Source organism: Tenrec ecaudatus, chromosome 13 (genome assembly GCF_050624435.1).
Source record: "Tenrec ecaudatus isolate mTenEca1 chromosome 13, mTenEca1.hap1, whole genome shotgun sequence".
Classification (NCBI taxonomy): Eukaryota; Metazoa; Chordata; class Mammalia; order Afrosoricida; family Tenrecidae; genus Tenrec; species Tenrec ecaudatus.
In genome coordinates, this window is record NC_134542.1 from 138,209,462 (window position 1) to 138,227,453 (window position 17,992).

The 17,992-nt window shown below is 42.4% G+C and overlaps 1 pseudogene; it reads right to left on the bottom strand.

Annotated features, from left to right (window-relative positions):
- Window positions 1–15,152: 15,152 nt before the first annotated feature.
- On the bottom strand, window positions 15,153–15,276 carry LOC142425204 (small nucleolar RNA SNORA14; annotated as a pseudogene).
- Window positions 15,277–17,992: the final 2,716 nt, after the last annotated feature.

Consider the following 17,992-nt stretch of genomic DNA (forward strand, 5'->3'; position numbering starts at 1 on the left):
CAACCCAAGGGAAACGAGAGATGGTGACTTACATCACTTAAGATAAATCCCAACTTAATGCTTTCTGAGTAACATAAATGGCAACTCATTCCAAAAAGGGTTCACAAGCATACAGGTTAGGCCTTACAGGATATCACAAAACGGAGTATCCATTGGAAATGTTTCAACAAGCTGAAGAGGAAGCACTTACTCATCCAGACCAGGAAAGCTGGAAGACAGCTACATGGAAACTGACTGAAAGAGATCAATATTTGTACCCATTCCAAAGAAAAGTGACCCAACAGAGTACACAAATCAATGAGCAATATAACTGTTATGACATGCAAGCAAAGTTCTGCTGAAGACCATCCAACAACAATTACATCAGTTTATTGATAGGGAGCTGCCAGCGCTTCACCTGGATTCAGATGAGGATGTGCACACAACAAGGGATGGCGTTGCTGATCACATAGAACTTGGTTGAAATCAGAGAGTACCAGAAGGATGCTTACTTTTGTTTCATTGACTAAGACAAGGAATTCAGCTGTGTGGATCACAACAAATTATGCGTAGCTTTGAGAAGAATAGGAACTCCAGAACACTTTATTGTGCTTACATGGAAACAGTACATGGATCAAGAAAGAGGCAGTTATGTGAACAGAGCAAAGGAATGTTGCATGATTTAAAAACCAGCAAAGGTGTGTGTCAGCATTGTATCCTTTCACCATATTTATTCAATCTGTATGTTGAGAAAATCGCCAGAGAAGCTGGTGAAGAAAAATATGGCATCAGGTTTGGAGGAAGGTTTACTAATAATCTATAAGATGAAAAATGACACAACCTTGCTTGTTGAACGTGAGGAGAACTTGAAGCTCTTGCTGATGAAGATCAAGGATGGCAGCCTTCACGGTAGATTTCAGCTTCATGTCAAGAAGAACGAATTCTCTCAAGTGGATCGAAAACATCATAATGAATGGAGAAAAGATTGTTTCATGGTACCATCAGGATAAAGGGAGACAAGATTGAAATTATCAAAGATTTTGTCAATTGATGCTCATGGAAGCAGCAGTCAAGAGATCAAAATACATGTCCCTTTAGAGTGTTGAAAAGCAAAGATGTTACTTTGAGGACTGTGTTAGTCTGGGAACTTTAGAGAAACAAATTCACAGAAACTCATATATGAGAGAGCTTTATATAAAGCTTAAGTGCACAACAAGAAAACATCCCAACCCACTGCTTCCCAAGCCCACAAGTCCAAGATTAACCCATATGTCCGACACCAATCTACAAAGTCCTCCTCCATCTCACAAAACACGTGCAGTGATGCCGACTGCAGGAGGAAAGCGGAGTCAGGGAATGTGTAAACATCTCAGCGCTGGCAGGGGTCTCCAAATGGCTGCTGCAACACCCAGGGCTGCATTGGGGTAGGTCCATGTGGCTTCTCTTCAGGGATGTCTTGCAGGAAGTGAGCCTTGCCAGCTGAAGCAGGGAACTGGCTAAGGCAGCTGCACCCTGGTCCGACCATCAGAAAGCAAGAGACCCAAGAACTAGAAAGGCAAGGCTAGATCCCTCCGCCCTTTAATTAACCCCACAGGTGTTTATCAGCCAGGTTTGCACAATAAACTAACTACCTTAAGGACTAAGGCATGGCTGACCCAAGTCATGATATGGTCACTGACTTCATACGCAAGTGAAAGTTGGATGAAGAAGACTGAAGAGGAATAGATGCGTTTGAGTAGTGGTGCTGGCGAAGAATATTGAATGTCTCGTGATTGCTAAAAGGACAAACCAATCGGTCTTGGAAGAAGTATGGCCAGAGTGCTCCTTAAGGGAAGGATGGCAAGGCTTCATTTTACATACTTTGGACGTGCTGTCAGGAGCGACCAGTCCCTGGAGGATACTCTGCTTGCAAAAGTGGAGGGGTTTCGAAAAAGCGAAAGGCCTTCAATGAGATGGACTGACACAGCGGCTGCAACTAGGGGCTCAGGCAGAGGAACAATGGTCAGGAAGGCGCAGGACTGGGTAGTGTTTTTTGTTTGTTTGTTCTTAATCATTTTATTGGGGGCTCGTACAACTCTTATCACAATCCATATGCACATCCATTGTGTGTCAAGCACATTTGTACATCTGTTGCCCTCATCATTCTGAAAACATTTGCTTTCTACTTGAGCCCTTGGTATCAGCTCCTCATTTCCCCCCTCCCTCCCGCCCCCTGCGCCCTAGGGTAGTGTTTGTGTCTTCTGTGCAAAAGGTTGTCCTGGGTTGGAACCAAGTCCATGGCACCTAACAGCTGCAACAACAAAATGGAGGACGATGAGCAGAAGGGAGACACTAAGTGATTCATTGTGCCTCAGAGACCTTATTTGGAGATAAGGTCTTAGTTGAGGTTATTAAGTTAAGATTAGGCCATGCTGAATTAGAATGGGCCCTATGTCCAATGACTGATACCCTTACATTCTCAACCTTCCTAATGCCATGACTCTTTAATACAGTTTCTCATGTTGTGGTGCCCCCCCCCAAACATAACACTATTTTTAATTGCTACTTCATAACTGTAATTTTGCTACTGTGATGAATTGGGTGACCCCTGTGAAAGGGCCGTCCAACCCCCAAAGGGGTCACGACCCACAGGATGAGAACCACTGTATAGAGCACAGAACCACTGATGGAGAGGGTCTTGTAAAGGAGGAGGGGCGGTTGTCATTGTTAGGTGCCATTCAGTCAGTGTGACTCCTAGCAACCCAATGTACAACGGGATGAAATATCCCTGATCCTGTACCATCCCCACAGTTTTTCCTATTTTGAACTCATTGTTGAACCCACTGTGTCAATCAATCCATCATGTCCAGGGCCTTCCTCTTTTCCATTGTCTCTACTTTACCAAACATGATGTCCTTCTCCAGGGTCTGGTCTCTCCTCACAACATGTCGAAAGTATGTGAGATGAAGTCTCACCATCCTTGCCTCTAATGAACTTTCTGGGTCTACCTCTTCCAAGACAGAGTGATTGCTTATTTGTGGGACTTTCAAATATTCTTCCCCAGCACCATAATTCAAATGCATCGATTCTTTTGTGGTCTTCCTTATTCAATGTCCAACTTAACTTTCGCATACACTGAAGACAACACCATGTGCTGAGCCAGGCACACCTTTGTCTTCAAAGAACGGTGATGACAAGGACAAAGAAGATGCTCTAAAATGGATTATGGTGGTGACTGCTCAGCACTCTTCTTGATGTGATCGGACCATTGAATTGTACGGTATGTTTATTATATGCCAATAAAATGGTTAAATTTTATAAATTAATAACAACAACCTAGCTTTTCAATAATTTAAAGTCATTTTGTTCAGCAGATTTATCCAAAGCAACGTGGCAGGAATTATGCTGCCACAAGCCAAAAAAACAGCTCAGGCTAGCAGAAAAGACAAGGAAGGGTTCTTTCCCTGGAGGCTTCACTGGGAGAATTTCTCTGCCGCTATGTTGAGCCCTAGAGTTTGTGACATTTTGTTATGGTAGTGATGAGAGTACCATGGAACTTCCTTGCAAGACCTTGAATTAACTTGCAAGATGTTGAGCCACCTCCAAAGAAACAAACACAAGAAACTCCACTTCAGAGAAGAAATAAAGTGTGACATTAGAACCCAGACAAGGAGTTGGACCATTGCCAAGAATCAGCAGCTGGTCCGAGGAGCCACCGCAAAAGTGTGGGGAACCCTGATAAGACTTGGCTGAACCTGGCATTCCATGACACTCACCTTCCTGACACAATCGCTGAAGACAAAATGGGTGCATACGCAAATGTGGTGAAGAAAGCTGATGGTGCCAGGCCATCAAAAATATAGCATCTGGGGTTTTAAAGGCTTGAAGATAAACAAGCAGCCATGTAGCTGAGAATCAATAAAGCCCACATGAATAAAAGCATACCAGCCTGTGAGATCACAAGGTGTTGATGGGATCAGGCATCAAGGAACAAAAACTCATATCATTGTGAATGAAGGGGAATGCAGGGTGGAGACCCAAAGCCCATCTGTAGGCAACGGAACATCCCCTTTCAGAATGGTTGTGGGGAGGAGATGAGCTAGTCAGGGTGCAGGATAGCACTGATGAAACATACAACTTTCCATTAACTCTTTAATGCTTCTTCCCCCCCACCCCCAGTTATCATGATTCCAATTCTACCTTACAAATCCAGCTAGACCAGAGGATACACACTGGTACAGTAAGAGCTGGAAACACAGGGAATCCAGGACAGATAACCCTGTCAGGACCAATAATGAGAGTAGCGATACCAGGAGGGGAAGGGGAAGGAGGGGTAGAAAGGGGGAACTGATCACAAGGATCCACATATAACCCCCTCCCTGGGGGATGGACAACAGAAAATTGGGTGAAGGAAGATGTCGGACAGTGTAAGATATGACAAAATAATTTATAAATTATCAAGGGTTCATGAGAGAGGTGTGGCAAGGAGGGATGGGGGAAATGAGGAGCGGATGCCAAGGGCTCAAATAGAAAGAAAATGTTTTGAGAATGATGATGGCAACAAATGTACAAGTGTGTTCGACACAATGGATGTATGTATGGATTGTGATAAGAGTTCTACAAGCCCCCAACAAAATAATTTTTTTAAAAGGCCGGATAGAGCCTTTTTATTATTATTAAAAGAACATTTTATTGGGGGCTCTTACAACTCTTATTACAATCCATATATCATTTGTATCAGGCATATTTGTACATATGTCGCCTTCATTCTTTTCTAGACATTAACTTTCTATTGAGCCCTTGGTATCAGTTCCTCTTTTTGTTCCCTCCCCAACCCTGGTGACCCCTTGACAGATTTTACATTATTATTATTTTCATATTTCACAATGACTGCTGTCTCCCTTCCCCCATGATTTCTGTTGTTCTTCCCCCTGGAGAGGAGTGTACAATTTTATGTAGATCGTAGATTCTTGCGTTCAGGTATCTGTCCCTTCCCTCCACTCCATCCCCCTTCCCCTACCCTTCTGGTATCACTATTCCCATTCCTGTTCCTAGATTTCATGTGTTGTGAGCTCTTATTTCTTATCTATACCTGTGTACATGCTCTGGTATAGTCCAAAGTGAGAGACTGCACTGGAGGGGAGGTCATGTGGTGGGGTGTGTGGAAGTCTCAGGGAACCAGAGGAATATTGTGTGTTTCATTGGTGCCTTACTGAGCCCTAGTTGACTCATCCCTTCCCTGTGACCCCTCTGTGGGGGAATGTCCCATTGTCTACAGATGGGCTTTGGGTCTCTGTTGCAACCTCCTTTGTCCTCAATAATATGTTTTTGTTTGTTTATTTGTTATGGGTCTTGTGATGCCTGTTACCCCGGTCCCAATGACACCTCATGATCGCACTGACTGGTGTCCTTCTTCCACGTGGGCTTGTTGCTTCTCTGCTGGATGGCTGCTTGTTTAACTTCAAGTCTTTAGAACCCCAGATGCTATACCTTTTAATAGCTGGCACCATCTGCTTTCTTCATCACATTTGCTTATGCACCCATTTTTTCTTCAGTGATTGTACCAGGAGGGTGGGTATCACAGAATGCCAGTTTGTTAGAGCAAAGTGTTCTTGTATTGAGGGAGGGTATGAGCAGAGATCTAAAATCCATCCAATACCTCTGTTTTTTATGGATTAATGTCTTACATATGTACACACCTATGTGTATACCTGTATGCATAGCTTTGCTTCCTAGATCTTTCCTGTTTCCTTTTACCTTCCTCCTGCCCCACCCACAAGCTTGCATCTTAGTAATTCCTCTCAGCTAAATTGCTGTTGCTCCAGCACCCCAGGAGCTCTACTTTCTCCTTGTTGTTGACTTTAGTTCCCTAGTTGTTCCCCTGTCTATGGTGTTGCTTGATCACTGCACCCTTCCCCCCACCCGCCTTCTCCCCTCCAGGACTGTTAGTCCCATTACTTTCTCCTTGAGATTGTTTCCCGTGCCTGTTGTATGTAAGTAGGCAAACCAGCAATGACAGCCCCAACAAAAAGAAAACAAAAAAATTGAAAAAAGAGAAAAGACATACATAATTTCAGGTCTGTCCGCTGACCTTTGTGACTATATCCCCACTGGTCCTGGGGGAATTCTGGGAGCTGCCCCTCCCTATCCTGAAGTCTACTTTGGGGGCTCTTTAGGGGCTTTGTGGCTTGGCTTTGCTCTGGTTGCTGGCCTGTTATGTTCCCTTCTTAGTTTGCCCCACTGCGGGGGGTTCAGGCTGCAGTATTGGGTATGCTCCAGTGAGGGAACAACATGTCTCAAGCTGTTGTCGGCCCTGCCGTCCTCTCAGTGTCTTAGCAGCTCCGTGCAGGGACATCGTCCTCCAGGCTTGCTGTGCCAAGATGGGGTCTAGACTGTCCCCTTCTCTCTTTCCTTCTTGGTGTGCTTCCGTGTGGGCATGGTATGCCGGCCCCTCTCCCCAACCTGTAGGTTTAGTGTTGTTCATTGTTACACATCCTTCTAAGGAGGGGGTCAGTTTGGCTCTGGTTGGGACGAGCCCTGTAGCCCAATATTTTCATGCATTCCTCTGCGTGGTTACATTGTGCTCAAGGGTTAGTGCTCTGTGGTGGGGTCTGTGTGGACACTTCCAATTCTGTGGAGACATAACCAATATGCTCCCCCTGGGTGGGTTAGTGCCCTGCTCCCCCCATGCATCATCTCACTTTTGCACCCTCCCCAACTTTCTCTCTCCCCTTTTCCCCTTTTCCCCTTGTTTGTGTTGGATTAACACGAATCTCCTTGGGTTTAGTGAAGTCTGACCTCCACATGACTGCCTGCCTGTACCTCAACCCCTCGATTGTGAGATAAGTGGCTTTTCTTCTGTACAAGCAGTTCTCAACCTGTGGGTTGGGACCCCTTTGGGAGTCAAATGACCCTTTCACAGGGGTCACCTAAGACCATCAGAAAGCACACATTTCCAATGGTCTTAGGAACTGAGACACCGCTCCTCTATCCATCTCCAGGCCACATGCAGACACACCCACATATGAGTACCCGGCGTGAAGACTGTTACCTATGCTACATCATGCCCAAGACAAAATTTCACTTATTTATCATTAGAAATAAATATTTCATAATCTATAAGTACATATTGCTTTTATGATTAATCACTATGCTTTAATTATGTTCAATTTGTAACAATGAAAATACATCCTGCACATCAGATATTTGCATTATGATTCATGGAAATAACAAAATTACCGTTATGAAGTAGCAACAAAAATAATTTTATGGTTGGGGGGAGTCACCACCATGTGAGGAACTGTGTTAAAGGGTCGCAACATTAGGAAGCTTGGTTCTCAACCTTTCCTGATTATACTTACCTCGGGGAGCTCACATTGTACTTGTCCTTTTGTGACTGGCTGACTGTGCTTAGCACAATTTCCTACAACTCTTCCCATGAAACAACGCGTTTCATGTGATCAGGGTAGAGCCTTTAAATATAACTTCAACTCTTGCAAATGCCAAAATAACTGGGGGCAGGGAGCAGTTTAAAAATGTTTACCCTCTGTGAAACTTTGTGAAGATGGATCATTTGAAGAGCGCTTCCTTACGGAACCAATGAGGATTCACTTGTAACCAGCTACACTTAAGACTAGACATCAAAGGCTACGTGGACTTTCACTTGCACTTGGGTTGTCGAAGTCCCAGGAGAACAGTGTTTCCATCCTAAATCAAGAGCAGGGCAGACACGCCTAGAAATCATCCCAGGAAAGAGCCTGCGAGAGCGCTGACGTGGATAAGAAGCCTAATGGGCCCAAACCCTAAGCAGTGCCTGGACCTCCTAAGAGAGAGGAGGCAGCTCTCTGCTTTATCCTTGGCAGCACAGGGGAGGGAGGAGGAAGCTGCCGTGGATGCAGATGACAGCAAGCAGCTGATGGCTTAGTGTGGGATCATTGACAGTCCCTGGGAGTTCTAGGCTCAAGGGGGAGGGGCCCCTGATGCCCTTCATAGGATGCACAAGAGGAGCAGGAAGCAGAACAGGAGAGGTGAGGCATCCCCAAGATGTAGGGGTGCAGAGTCTGGGGACAGCTGAAGAAGAGAACGAAGAAAAAGTCCCAGAGGCCCTTGAGGCATGGCGCTTATTACAAGGCAGCTATGGCCTACTGCTGGAGCAGAGGCAGGAGGATGGGCGAGTCCCCTGAGGCAGAGGTGTATGAAGTAAGACAAGAGAACCAAAACTAATTCCATGGGCACGCTGGACATTACAAGACATACCCAGCAGTGGTCACCTGTCATTTGCGTGAGTGGCTGGAAAGCTGAGGAGGACATCTTACCTGTAGCTTAGGTGCAAGTGGGCAGAGCCTGGCGAAGGCTAAGGGCAATTGAGAGAAAACCCACAGATGCTACATACCATGAACTACATTCTAACGATGGTCATTCCCCTCTGGGGAGCGGCCAGAGAGCTGGAAAAGAGAGCGCCCTCCCCAGGAGCCTGCTAAAGCCCAGGGATGAACGGGGTCAGCGAGAGAAAGCTCCAGAAACTCCAAGTCATGTTCTGCATTGAGGCAGAGGAAATCTCAGTTGGGAAGGGCAGTAGAGCTGAGAAGCTAAGATTCGAACCCTTGCTAAAGTCAGAGGAGGAAAGAAGAAACTGTCCCAGGCCTTTACATTAGAGATGGCTAAAGAGTTAGCCCGTTGTTAATCAAAATACTAGAAATATAGCATAATCAAAGAGTTGGTTTGTTAAAAATCCAAAATGTAACATCCCCCTCCCTTGCAAGTGAAAATTCCTTTTAAACTAAATGAATAGGATGTTCTGCCTGGGCAGGAGGAAGCGTGACCATTCAGAGGAACAACGGAGCCGAGCCGTCTGAGCACAGTGGTCTGAGATGGCATTCTGGCAATCCCTGGAGAAATGCAGAGATCAGTTGTTTCCTGTGAAGCCTACTTCTTGGTCACAATGTTTGGGGTTCTGTGATCATTGCTAAACCTGCTCTTTTTGGTCACTGGGTAAAAACGTACTTGATTTTCACTGGATCTGTGAAACAGTTTTGGGGTAGCAACCCTCTCTGCTTCTTTCTGTCTCGTGATCGCAGAAATAAACAGCGTTTCTCAAATCAACCTCGTCTCTTTCTTTGGCTAAAACGGTGATGGGGAATCCAGAGCCTGTGTTTCTGTCATCACTCAGATGCGGAATCTCGCCAAAAAGAAGGTTCTAAGTCCTCCATCGAATAATGCGAAGTCTGCGATGAACTGGATCTAATGCAACAAACCTGCTAGACCTGGCTGGACACGACAGAGGGAAGGATCAGGGAACTTAAACTCAATCAATAAAAAGAATGCAAACTGAAATACAGGAGAGAACAGAACAGCCCCTTCTGGATAGCTGGTCTGATGACATGTAGTTGAACACCGCTTCACTTGCGTCCTGGACGAAACAGTGGAAGAGATAATGTTCTAGGCTTCTCCAAAATACATTAAAGACATGCAAACCCCAAGAAGGATAAACACCAATCAATAGCAATAACAATAAAAATATCCATAGATACATGAGAGCCAGACTGCTTAAAGCCAAACATTAAAAAAAAAAAAACAACTCAAGGCATGCAGGGAAAGTAAGCCATATTAGAGAGTCTAATGATAAAATCACACACATAAGAGTCTAATGATAGAATGACAGTTTCTCATCAGGAAAAATAATGATGAGCAGAGAGCGAAGATAGCTTTATGTGTTGCAAGGAATAAAAACCTTTTTACCCCAAAATGAAAGGTAACCATCTCAATCAGATCTGTATTATAAGGCATATGGAAATAAATTAAGCTGAAATGCTACCCTGTTTCCCTGAAAGACATCCCCTGAAAATAAGACCTACTTACAGTTTTGCCTCTTGCTGAAATATAAGGCATTCCCCCCAAAATAAGACCTCCCCGAAAATAAGCCCCCCCAGCTACCGTAACTCTGGACCGTAGCAGCGGACGCCACTGTGCAGCTCACTGTTGGCTGCAGCGCCGCCAGAGCAGACAGGAAGTGCAAGGTCTCTTTTAATAAAACAATAAACAATAAATGTGTGCCCTATTCTTCTTCATGGAAAAATAAGACACCCCTGAAAATAAGACCTAGCGCATCTTTGGGAGCAAAAATTAATATAAGACACTGTCTTATTTTCAGGGAAACAGGGTGGATCTCCCATGAAAACACACATGCCCACATTCTATGACCTTTAGGACCAAACTATTGTCTGCTGTCAATTTCTTGTTACTACCCTGTGTTTTCAGTAAAGAAGTTTTTTGAGGTAATATGGGTTTTGATACAATGATTTGGGGCACATATATCACAAGTGGACTGTGGAGGCAAGCAAGGTTTGGGTGAGGCTTGTTTCTTCCGAGTCATGTAGTTACACAGAGACCACCAGGTGGCAGCATGCGCTACATTTTCAGAAGCTGAAAATGATGGGCGCTGTATGTCCCACAGATCACGAGCGCTAAAGACAAAAATAAAAATTATAGCAATGTAATATGAAATTGTAGCATATAGAAGTAAATTATATTACAACTAGATCAACAAGGGCAAGAGGTGGGAATTTAAATATACTCCTTTAAGGTTTTTACATTGTGAAGTAGTAGAATATTTTTGTTGTAGATATAAACTAGGATGTGTAGTGTAATCTCTATACCAACCGCTAATAATAACACAAAGAGACATAACTGAAGGTAAAATAAAAGTATCTAATACAAGAAATACAGGGGCTCTGGTGGTAGACATGACTGGCTACTAACTGAAATTTTGGTGGTTCAAACCCACCAGCAACTTCATAGGGTAAAAGATGTGGCAGTCTACTTCCCTAAAGGCTACAATTGGGGACACTCTCTGGGGGCAGTTCTATGCTTTCACGTTTGAGTGAACTCCACAACAACGAGTGTTGATTTGTATTTGTTTGAATATAAGATGTGAGAGTGAAAAACGAATACCTGTAAGTATTTAATTCATCCCATGTGAGCACACACAAAAAGGAAAATTGAACCAATGGCTATGGAACAATAGACATCAAATACCAATGTGGTGCATTTCAAGCCAAATATATAAGGGGTACCCCCCAGAAAATGGAATTATTTTTTCAAAGCTATGTATTTAAATTTCTTTTACAAAACAACCTTATCACCTTGAGATTACTCTCAATCACACTTAATCCATTTGTCAAATCTGTGGTTCCATTCTTGGAAACATTTTTCAAACTTCACTGTTTGGATGGACAGCAGCACCTCCCTCATTTTTTTCTTTGCCTTATCTATGTCGTGGAATTGCTGACCTTTTGTGTTCCTCAGCATTTTCAGAAACAAAAAGAAGCCACATGGAGTGAGGTCAGGTGAGTAAGTTGCATGAGGCAAGAGAGGCCTGCTGTCTTTTGCCCAAAACTGGCACATTGAGATGACTGCATGAGCAGGTGCATTCTTAAGAAAGCAAAAACAGTGCCCTGGTGTGGAGTGGAGACCCAAAGCCCATCTGTAGGCAATTGGACATCCCCTTACAAAAAGGTCACAAAGAAGAGACAATCCAGTCAGGGTGCAGTATAGCACCAATGAAACATACAACTTTCCTCTAGTTCTTTAATGCTTCCTCCCCACCACCCACCCCCATCATGACCCCAATTCTACCTTATAAATCCAGCTAGGCCAGAGCATGTACAGATAAGAGCTGGAATCACAGGGAACCCAGGATCAATGAGAGTAGTGATACCAGGAGGGTAAGGGTGAGGTAGGGAGAGAAAGGGGGAATCAATCACAATGATCTACGTATAACCCCCTCCATGGGGATGGACAACAGAAAAGTGCGGGAAGGGAGACATCGATCAGTGTAAGACATTAAAAACACAATAATTTATAAATTATCAAGGGTTCATGAGGGAGGGAGGGTGGGGGACCTGGTTAGACCAGAAGATGCACAGAGGTGCAGTAGGGATCTGGAAACACAGAGAATCTAGGATGGATGAACCCCTCAGGACCAGCGGTGAGAGTGGTGACACCGGGAGGGAAGGGGGTATAGAAAGGGGGAACCAATCTCGGGGATCTACATATAACCTCCTCTCTGGAGGATGGGCAACAGGAAAGTGGGTGAGGGGAGATGCCGGGCACTGAAAGATAGGGTAGAGTAATAATTTATAAGTTATTAAGGGTTTGTGAGGGAGGGGGGAGTGGGAGAAAGGGGGAGGGAAAAAAGGAAAATGAGCTGATTCCAGGAACCCAAGTGGAAGGCGAATTTTGAGAATAATGAGGGCAACGGATGTATAAGGGTGCTTTACTCAATTGATGTATGTATGGATTGTGATAAGAGTTGTATGAGCCCCAATAAAATGATTTATTAAAAAAATAGAGAAGAGCACCATGTCTCATCACCAGCAGTGACCTTGGGGAGAAAGTCTGGGTTGCTTTGGAGATTTTTGTTCAAAGCACAGCATGTTTCCGGTTGTGCTAGTCCGGGTAGACTAGAGAAGTAAATCCAGAGGGGGAACCAATTACAAGGATCTACATGTGACCTCCTCCCTGGAGGACGGACAACAGAAAAGGAGGTGAAGGGAGACGCCGGACAGGGCAAGATATGACAAAATAATAATTTATAAATTATCAAGGGTTCATGAGGGAGAGCGGAGCGGGGAAGGAGACGAAAAAAGAGGATGCAAAGGGCTTAAGTGGAGAGCAAATGCTTTGAAAATGATTAGGGCAAAGAATGTACAGATGTGCTTTATACAATTGATGTATGTATATGTATGTATTTTGATGAGGGTTGTATGAGTTCATAATAAAATGTTTTTTAAAAAAGAGGCAAAGCAAAAAAATGGTCATAGTTAAGGAAATATACTACATAATTATTGATTTGACCAAATATGCAAAAGTAATTGGTGAGTAGTAGTGGGAGTCTTGAAGTCTCCGTTAAATCCAGAAATAAAATGATGAAACTAAAAAAAAAAAATAAGAGAGAGTTTCATATAAAGGGCAAGTGTACATTAAGAAAGCATCCCAACTCAGTCCAGTCTAAGCCCTTAAGTCAGATATTAGCCCAAATGTCCGATACCAATCTAGAAAGTCCTCTTCAGACTCATGAAACACATGCAATGACACTGAATGCAGGACAATCACAGGCCAGTGGGTAGAAAGTCTTTGGATCCAGTGGCGTTGTAAGCATCTCAGCACTGGCAAGGGTCTCCATGTGGCTTTTACAGTTCCCAGGGCATGGGGTGTATCAGTGTAGTGCCATGTGTCTTGTCAGTAGAGCATCTCCAAGGGAGTGAGCAGAGTCTCTCCTGCCTCCAAGGAGGAAAAACCAGAATTTCCCAGAATTCTCAGGAGAAAGCCACACCCACACAGAGGCCTCATTGGCTATGACCCCATTGACAGACTAGACTCCACCCCTTCAATCTTAATCCTCTCCAGTACCAAATTGACACCAGATTATGTAACTACCACACCAGCAGATGCTCTTTTTCCTGCTCAGTCTGAACCTGAGGCACAAATTTGATTCACCACGACCATTCTCATTCTCAAATCTATTAAAAGTTGCTGAACTGAGCTCCCAGATAGTCCAGATAACTTCACCATCTCTTCAATGGTCCGTTGTCCATCTTCAAACACCAGGGCAAGAATTTTCTCGACATTTTTTGTGCATTCAGGAAGTTGATGGACATCCAGAATGTGGTTTGTCATCAATCAACATCTCATCCCTTTTGAAATGAGAAAACCACTATACACTTGAGTTTTCCCATAGTGCTGTCTTTGTAAGCTGTGTTCAACATCACAACAGTTTCTGTGGCATTTTTCCCGAGCAGGAAACAAAATTTCACAGATGCACACTGTTCCCTTAAATTGGCCATCACAAAAAGTGAGGTTGGAGCAAAACTGCTTTTATGAAAAAATTCACTGTGACCAGAGAGAACCTTCCCAGGCAATGCCACTGGGTGCACTCAGAATGAGTTGCTCAATGCTCGCCTAGTGGGAAAAATGCGTACTATGATAGCTCCACCCAGGGGAGCTTTTTCCCTTTTTTTGTTTAGGGGGGGTGGGGTAAGAATACCTCCTGGTTCATTTATGGACTAAACAACTGAATTAGAAAGCAGGTTGTCAAAAGCAAGAGCAGAGTGTGTGTTATTTACAAGAAACATACATTAACCATCAAGACACAGACAAATGAAAGACTGGAAAAAGACATTATGCTTCCTCAGAAGAAGTCAACCGTAGCTATATTAATATCACAAAATGTGAACTTTAAGGCAAAGGATTTACCAGCTATAAAGAGAAGCATCTCATAATAATAAATGGCTTACACGATTAAGAAGACATAACATTTTTTAATGTGAGAGAACTAAAGGGAAGTCTAGATAAATCCAAATTATCATCAAAGATTTGGAAGCTATAGCTCCACTTAATCGATGGTAATAAAATACTACCCTTGATGCAAAAAAATTTCAAAACAAATAACAAAAAATGTTATGTCATTTTCTCAAAATGCAAATAGAACATTTACCAAGAGAGACTAAATGCTGGGTGAGAAACAAAGGTCAATAAACAAAGGTCAAAGATAAATAACCAGAGAGTATGCTTCTCGGATTCCAGCACTATGAAATTAGAAAATACGAATAATAAAATATTCCAAGAATTGCCAGCAGCGATGGGACTGTTCTTCCTCTGTGTTGTCCAGTAGCCACTATGGACACATGTAACCGTTGGGCTTTTGAGCTTCGACTAGACTTGCTGTCAGGTGCTGGCAAGTGGGTTCTGACTCGTAGTGACTCCATGGACAACAGAATGAAACGCTGCCTGGTTACGTGGCAGCCTCCCAATTGCTGCTGTGTTTGATCTCAATATTGTATCCACTGGGTCAATCCATCTTGTCCAGGGTCATTCTCTTTTTCATTTACTCTCTCCTTTTCAGGATGTCATTTCCCTGAGAACTTGCCTCTCCTGACCACATGTCCAAAGTACGTGAGAGAAAGTCTCACCATCCTTGCTTCTATTGCTTCTAAGGAGCATTCTAACTGTACTTCTTCCAAGATGGATATGTTTGTTCTTGTGGTTTCCCTAAGTACCTTGGACTGTATTCTTGGACTTGCAAATATTCTTCACCAACAGCATAATTCAATTCCATCAATCCTTTTGCAGTCTTCCTAATTAATTGCCTGATTTTCATATGCATATGAGGTGATTGAAAATACTATGATTTTTTTTAATGTCGCAGGTATGAAATAAGGCTGAACCACAGGAGAGGCCCAGCCCTTTGGACTCTCCTGCCAGAAAATACCATGATTTACATGTGGATTAGGTGCCAACAAAAATGCTTTTAAAAAGGAAAGAAAGAAAATACTACCACTTGGTTCAGGAGCATCTGAGTCCTCAAGCTGGCACGCTTGCTCTTCAACTCTTCCAGAGAGATCTTGTGCAGCAGATTTGTCCAATCGTTCATTTGATCTCTTGTCTCACGCTTCTACGAACATTGAGTGTGGATTCAAAAATAATGAAATCCTTGACAACTTCCATCTTTTCCCTATTTTTCATCACATTATTTACTGGTTGAGCTGAGAGGATTTTGGTTTTCTTTACATTGAGTTGCAATCCATACTGCAACTCAATGGCTCATCAGCAATGTTTCAATTCCTCCTCATTTTCAGTAAGCAAGATAACATCTGTGTATCATTAACAGGTTGTTAACTAACAGGTGGTCATCCTCCAATCCTGATGCCAAGTTCTTCTTCATATAGTCCAATTATCTTCTTACCATACAGATTGAATAAATATGGTGAATAGACACAGCCCTGACACACATCTTTTCCAATTTTAAACCAGGCAGAAGTACTTTAGTTTGATTAGATGTCTCCCTCTTGGCTTATGCAGAGATTCCCATAGGCACAAGGAAGTGTTCTGAAATTCTTATTCTTTACAATGTTACCGTGTTCTGTTATTATTCATAGTCAGATGCCTTTGAATAGTCAATGAAACACAAGAAACAATCTCCTCTTTTGACCAAGATCTATCTGATATCAGCAATGAGAACCCATATCTAAGTCCTCTCCTGAATCTGACTTGAAATACTAGTAGCTCCCTGTAGATGTAGATGCGGTAACTGTTTTAAAATTGTTTTATAATTTCACCCTTCTTTGGAATGGGCACAAATATAGATCTCTTCCGGTTAGTTGGTTAGGGAGCTACCTTCCAAATTTCTTGGCATAAATGAGAGAGTGCTAACAGTGCTTTTGACAGTTTGCTGAAAAAAAAAATTCATCATTGCCTTCAATTCAGCTTGGATGTCAATACCATTGGTTCTTAAGTATATGCTCTCTTGAAATGATTGATGATCAATCAATTTTTTGGTACTGTGATTCTGTATTCTTTCCACCTTCTTTTGATGCTTCCTGCATAATTCCATATGTTGTCCATAGGATCCTCCAACACTGCAATTTGGAGTTTCTTTTTACATCCACTTTGGTCTATACTGTCTCTTTAATGACCATTTGCTTTCTCCTGATATAATATTCTTGATGTTACTAGTGTTCAATGAGTCAAATCTGTTCTTGAAGTATTCTCCAAATTCAGGTGGGATTTACTCCAGGTCATCTTTGGGCTCTTGTGGACTTGTTTTAATTTTGTTCAGTTTCAACTTGAACTTGTATATCAGCAATTGATGGCATGTTCCATAGTTGGGCTCTGGTTTTATTTAGGATAATGACATTGGGGTCCTTGACAATTTCTTTCAACATATATAGCTAATTTGATTTGGGGGTATTCTGTTTGGTGACATTCCAATATTTAGTCACAGTTTATGTTGTTGAAAAGAGACATTTAGAACAAAACCGCCATTGTTGGTCTTACAAAGTTCTATCGTAGTTTCATTTCTATTACCAAGGCCATATTTTTGAAACTATGACCTTTCCTCATTTTTGTATTCCAATTGCCAGTAATTAGTAGTGTATCTTGATTAGATGTTTGATCAATTTCAGACTTGGGAAGTTGATATAATTGTTCAATTTCCTCATCACTAGTTCTAGTGGTTGGGTGTAAATTTGAATAATAGTTGCATTAGTAGGACTTCCCGGGAAGCATATCAATTCTGTCCGATCATAGCACTGAACTTCAAGATAAATCTTGGAAAGTTCTATTTCATGATGCACGTGATGCCATTCCTCTTGGATCTGTCATTCCCAGTATAGTCAACCACGTGGCAATCTGACTCGAAATGGCTCTGCATTGCTTTAAAAGTGCTGCAAAACCAGTTATCCAAGCTTGCAGTTTAAGAAGCTGAAAAAAGTAGATTAGCTCACAGCAAGTAGAGAAAGAAAATTTAAAGGAGCATGAAATGGAGGGAATATAAAACAAACAGTAGAGAAAAATCAATAAGTATAAAGATATAGTTTTTGAGGAGATAGAGGAGCTTGACCATCTCATAGCGTCAAGACTAAAAGAACACATAAATGTCATCAATGAAGGAGGTGACATGCAACAACCCAAAAGATTGCTGGAAACATTACACTTAATAGAAAGAAGCCAGATATAAGAATGTGTATAGTGTGATCCCATTTACATGAAGTTCAAGAGCAGAGACACTTTCAATAGTAATAAATATCTGAACAGTGGCTGCTGTAAGGTAACAGCTATTGTCAACGTAACTTTCTAAAACAAAAAAGCAAAAGAACCTTCTCTGTTTTTTGAACAGAGATCTGTTTACTTGTCAAGCACAATGTACCCTTTTAATCTGTGCATTTAATTACAAATAAACTATACCACAATCGTCTTTTAAAATAAGGTCATGTTGGCGAAATCCAGCTTAGGTACCTCATTAAAACATTAAAACTACAAATATAACATTTACTATCTAACATAATATATGTATTTTTTATAATGACACACTATTTGTAAAACATAAGGATTTGTTTCAACAAGGCTCATACAAATACTCTGGAATACTGCTTTTTGTTTCAGCATGCCATGCAAACTTTCTAGGGCATTCCTATGAGCTGCAATTAACCCAAAGGCAAGGAGTTGCCATTGAGGGGGAAGGTCTGAGACAGGGTTG